Below are 6,089 nucleotides of genomic sequence, written 5' to 3' on the forward strand. Positions count from 1 at the left end.
GACATCGGAATTGGTCACCTGGATTTGTTTAACGACAACCCCGGAAGTCGGGTACTAGCCTCTTACTTTAATTTACTTGTTATCTCTTTTTAACTAGACTTTAGTCTTTTTCTTTACTCATGCTTCTTATAATCCATTATTAGAGTTTATTAGAATCCTGTAGATATTTCTAACAAGTATAGGATTACAACTAACCAAGCATGCTATAAAAATAACACAAGGGAAGCAGATCTGAACTCTCTAAGCATGTTATAAAATAAAGCAAAAGAAAGCTAATTTGGATTTCCTAAACATGCGGTGATAAAAGCAAAAGAAGCAAATCTGAACTTACTAATCATGCTATAAAATAGAGCAAAAGAAGCTAATTTGGACTTTCTAAACATGCTATAAAATAGAGAAAAAGAAAGCTAACTTGGACTTTCTAAACATGCTGTGAAATAGAGCAAAAGAAAGCTAACTTGGACTTTTTAAACATGCTGTAAAATAGAGCAAAAGAAAGCTAACTTGGACTTTCTAAACATGCTGTAAAATAGAGCAAAAGAAAGCTAACTTAAACTTGTTAATCATGCTATAAAATAGAGCAAAAGAAAGCTACTTTGAGCTCACTAATCAGGTGCATGGAGTTAGCAAGGAAGAACTAAGCTACAATGCAAAATTCTGCATGCCACAAGATCTAACTACACTAAAATTCTGCACTAAAATTCTGCTCATGATATTCCAATAGCAATGGGAAACTAGAAAATCTACCCAGGTATAACTAATAGCAATGAAACCTAGGAATGAAGGGATCAATGCTGCACACACCCAATAGAGTATCATGCTTACAAATTAACAAAGAACTGAATTTGCAACGCTATTAAACAAGGCTGTTCCTATTTATTGAATAGCAAAGAAACTAACACTTCGTATTTAGGTTAAGAGCTGTTCGTGCCACTATACAGCACAAAAGGGTCTAACCAGATATGCTAAATATAGGGTTGTTCTTGTCCAATGCAAAGCATAAACAAAACTAACAGTAAGGGGCTGTTTGTGCCCACTTCGTAGCACATTAACTATGCTACAACTCTAAATTAACAGTAAGCAACAGTAAGGTCACAACTTAAAGGAGACTACATGCTATTCAGAAATTCTAGGCCTTCTTATGTTCAGCTAATTAGTCGAATTGCACAGCAACCCAAAGAAAGATACTCGTGTTTTTATTTTCTTTGCATAAGATCAAAACCAACTTACTGTAAAGTTAAAAACAACCATGTACATCCAATTCACAGCTTAACCCCTTTTTGGAAAACAACCCTAATTTCCAATTATGCTTCATCGGATTGGCAGGAAAAATGAGCAGCATTATGAACCTGTTCTAAGGTCCCTAACCTCCTAATTCTCTACAACTGAAAACAGAAAAACAGAAATTGCTACTGAAATGCTGGAAATTCAGTAAGCACAGAACCTAGAGAAGGAAAACAATCCTACAAGCTTAACCTAAAGCATTCATCTTCTTCCTATAAGACTCACGGCAGAAACTAAAAGAAACCGAAAATCTTTATAACATGCTTTGAATTCAAAATGAACAAAGAACACAATTTCTTGACCTTAACATGCTATGCTCATGAAAAGGAAAGGGCAACTTGCTGTGCAGCCCAAATACTAAGTCTAGGGTTCATGCTAGGCCTCGGAAGCAAGGAAAAATCAAACGGAAAACCCGAAACAACTCCTACCGCAGGTGAGTAGTACTTACCGATGATTTCTTAGACTTACAACCGAGAAGAGGAAGAAGGGGCGGCTAGGGTTCCGGGTGGAGCTCGAAATCTCGGTCTCATCTTGTGCTCGCGGCTCTCTTCGACGGGAGGAACTCGGATCCGCAAGGTTCGCCGGAAGAAGCCTTCGCCGGCCGCCGAAAGGAAGCTCCAAAGTGATGCGTTTCCGCCCGAGACCAGCGACGCCGACGCACGAAGAGGAAGAAGGGAATTAGGGTTCGGGGAAAGAAATTAACCCTTTATAACCCTTGGTTTGATTCGATTCCAACTATGGCTTATATATACTTTATTCCCTACTTAGTTAACAAAGCCCGTGTAGCTCAGCTGGTTGGGCCGTGTCTGGTTGGGTCAGTCCGACCCGAGGTCGTGAGTTCGAGCTTCGGTTTTGATAAATTTTTTTGCCAACTTGCTTTCGTTTTGTAAAAATATCAAACGATCTCCAAAAATTACGTAAAAATACTCTAAAAATTCCTAAAAATCTCTAGAATATTTTAAAAGCATTTTCAAATATTTTTATGGACATTTGGAACTCGAAATAGGGAAAATTGGGTCGTTACAATCCCCCATACCTTATAAAAAGTTCGTCCTCGAACTTAGAATAGCTCTGGATACTTCTGTCTCATACTGTCCTCCCGCTCCCAAGTGATTTCCTCGTGCTTCTGGCTTTGTCAGACGACCTTCACTAGTGGTACTTCTTTGTTTCTCAATCTCTTGACTGCTCTGTCCACTATCTGTGTAGGTCTGCTCTCCTAACTAAGATCCTCTTGGATCTGCACTGACTGAGGCTGAATCACTTGGCTCGGGTCATGGAGACATTTCTTTAACATGGAGACATGAAATACATTGTGTATTGCTGACATGTCGTGTGGTAAGTCTAGCCTGTAAGCTACATTCCCAATCCTCTCTATGATCAGGGAAGGTCCTACATAGCGAGGACTTAATTTGCCCTTCTTGCCAAATCTCATCACTCCCTTCATAGGAGCGACCTCGAGGAAAACTGAATCTCCTACTTAGAATTCCAATGGCCTACGGCGTGTGTCAGCATAACTCTTCTGTCTATTCTAGGCAGTCTCAATCCTCTGTCTGATCTTCACTTTGCTCCCTCTGTATGTCCTCAAGCAAGGTAGACTCTAAGGTCAATGCAGAGAGTTGCCCTTCAATAATTTCAAGTCCAAAACCTGACAACTCGTTCTGTAGTGGCAGGGCTAATGATGACAAAGATATCAGTGATGCACTGGATTTTCTGCTGAGTGCATCTGCCACTCTGTTAACTTTGCCTGGGTGGTAGAGGATTTCACAGTCGTAATCTTTGACCAACTCCAGCCACCTGCGCTGTCTCATGTTTAAGTCCTTCTGAGTGAAGAAGTACTTAAGACTCTGATGATCTGTGAAGATTCTACACCGAACTCCATGCAAATAATGTCGCCAGAGTTTAAGTGCAAAAACCACAGCTGCCAGCTCAAGATCATGAGTAGGGTAGTTCTTCTCATAATCTTTGAGTTGTCTGGAAGCATAAGCTATGACTTTTCCTTCTTGCATGAGTACAACTCCTAAGCCCATCTTGGAAGCATCACTGTAGATGTCGAAACTCTTGTCGCTCTGCGGAACGGTCAGAATGGGAGCACTGATCAATCTCTTCTTTAGCTCTTGGAAACTCTGCTCACATTTATCTGACCATTCGAATCTCTTGTTCTTTCTGGTGAGGGCTGTTAGTGGAGAGACTATCCTGGAAAAGTCCTCCATGAATTTCCTGTAGTACTCAGCTAACCCAAGGAAGCTTCTGATCTCTCTGACATTCTTGGGTCTACTCCAGTTGTTGACCGCTTCCACTTTGGCTGGATCCACTTGAATGTCTTCTTTAGAAATTATGTCACCTAAAAACGCCACCTGATTTAACCAGAACTCGTACTTTGAGAATTTAGCATAAAGCTGCTTTTGCTGAAAGGTCTGCAATACTATCCTCAAGTGCGTGTCATGCTTCTCTAGGGTCCTTGAATAGACCAGAATGTCGTCGATGAATACGATGACAAATTCGTCAAGATATTCTCTGAACACTCTGTTCATTAAGTCCATGAAGACCGCAGGTGCATTAGTCACTCCAAAAGGCATGACCACAAACTCGTAGTGTCCACATCTGGTCCTAAACGCCGTTCTGGGTATATCACTTTCTTTCACTTCCAACTGATGATACCCATAGCGTAGGTCTATCTTTGAGAACACTGTTGCTCCTCTTTACTGATCAAATAAGTCATCGATCCTGGAAAGGGGGTACTTATCCTTAGCTGTTACTTTGCTCAGCGTTCTGAAATCTATGCACATTAGCACGGATCCGTCTTTCTTCTTAACGAACAACTCTGGAGCTCCCCGGGGTGAATGACTAGGGCGAATGAAGCCTTTGTCAAGTAACTCCTGTAGTTGTTCTTGTAACTCCTTCAGCTCTGCTGGAGACATGCGATACGGAGCTTTTGAAATTGGACTGGTTCCATGAACCAATTCAATCTCAAATCCATTCATTTATTGGGAGGTAGTCCAGGTAGATCTGTTGGGAATACTTCGGGATATTCACAGACCACCCGAACCCCCTCTTTCTTACCTTCTTTCTGTTCTTCTGCACTTACTTGACTGGGGCTCCGGGCTCCCTACTATCCTGTCTTCTATCTTGGCTGGCTTGAACTCTATAAACTCCTCATAGTGCTTGTTGGTGATAGAACTCTTCATAGAACTCTAACTGAAAATCTGCCCAGCTCATCTGATCGGCTGCTCTCTTGGTCTTTATCCTCTCCCACCACATACGAGCATCTCCAGACAGGCAGAAAGAGGCACACTTGACCTTCTCGACTTCTAGCCAGTCAAGAAGCTCCATAGTGCTCTCCAGTGTTTAAACCAAGCCTGGGCATCCCAGGGCTCAGTCGTGCCTGAGAATCTTTCTGGTTTCAGCTTCAGCCACTGGATGAGGTATACTTCTTGTCTTCTAGGCATTGTGGCGACTTCTAGGGCAACCGATAGGACTTCAGTCACCACTGGGGTCTCCACATTAATGGTTGAGGGAGGAACTGCTGGCTGGTTTGCCATCAGATTGACAATCACTTGCTGCTGTTCTGGTACTTGTCTCTGGAGTTAGACAACAACTTCAGAGAGATTGGGCTCAGTTGATCTAAGCTCGTCGTTCTCTCGAGCTGGTTCCTCAGTGTGAGTAGTACGGGGGCGTCCTCTTCTTGTCATCTAATTATGCAAGGTAAAGGCTTGATATCTTACTTTAACCCTTCTAATCATACATAAATATGAATAAAGAAAAGGGAAACTAAATCTTTTATCTTACTTAAGCACTCAAACAAATAAGTACTCTATACTGCAGTTAATAATAAGAAAAGCAGAATAAAGAAAGGATTTAAATACTTTCTTACTTGGAGACGGCGAGGATGATGCTGATGTGTGTGTGATGCTGGAGAATGGAACTTGACTCTGATACCAACTGTAACTACCCACCCTTCTTATTTCTACTCTCTAAGGGCGAATGTTACCTAACTACAACTCTCTATCTAGTGTCACTGACGCTATTATTAGAGTCAGTTAGATTTATCACGGTTCAGAGGAATTCCTACCAAAAAATTTCGGCAGAGTCTCCCCTGTACCGATGACCAAATCCATAGTACATAAGATATATACGCAGCCACAGGCAGCTGGAACACATTTTATTCACAACCACGCAGTAATAAATCAACAGGAAGAAAGAAACTACTCTAGCAATAGCAACAACTATACTACTCCAACTCATAATAAAAGAAAACTAATTACAAATGCGGAATAAACTTAATTACAGTCTCAACCCATAATAACACTTAAAAGAGAACTAAAAGAACTAAACAGAAAAGTCTTGGCAATTTGCCAGCTCATTCTGGATCTCTCCATAGTCGCAGTCATCACACACCTTCATCACCACCACCATCCTGTCGTCTTCCTTCATATCTTAGCTTTTCCTTTATCTGTAGTAGGAGGAAAGAAAATAGATCTATAAGCGAAACGCTTAGTAAGTACTAATCTATCTCACAAAACTCGAAGTGCATAAAAAGTAATGCAATAATACTGAAACTGAAATGCTAAAGCAAATCTGCATGTGCTCATGGTATACAGAAAATGAAACTGAATACTAAACATGCTCACTATCTAATAGGATAATAAGAAATCAACACTGTAAGCTTAGAATTAAAGAAACTAACTTTTTATTTATTCTAAGCATAAAACTTATTATATTTTCTTATATCCTTGTACCAGAAATTAATCTTTTAATTTCTCGTTTACTTTCTTCTTCTTTCTTCTTACTTTTCTTATACTAGAAAT

This window comes from Zingiber officinale, chromosome 7A, assembly GCF_018446385.1.
Source record: "Zingiber officinale cultivar Zhangliang chromosome 7A, Zo_v1.1, whole genome shotgun sequence".
In the NCBI taxonomy this organism is placed as follows: domain Eukaryota; kingdom Viridiplantae; phylum Streptophyta; class Magnoliopsida; order Zingiberales; family Zingiberaceae; genus Zingiber; species Zingiber officinale.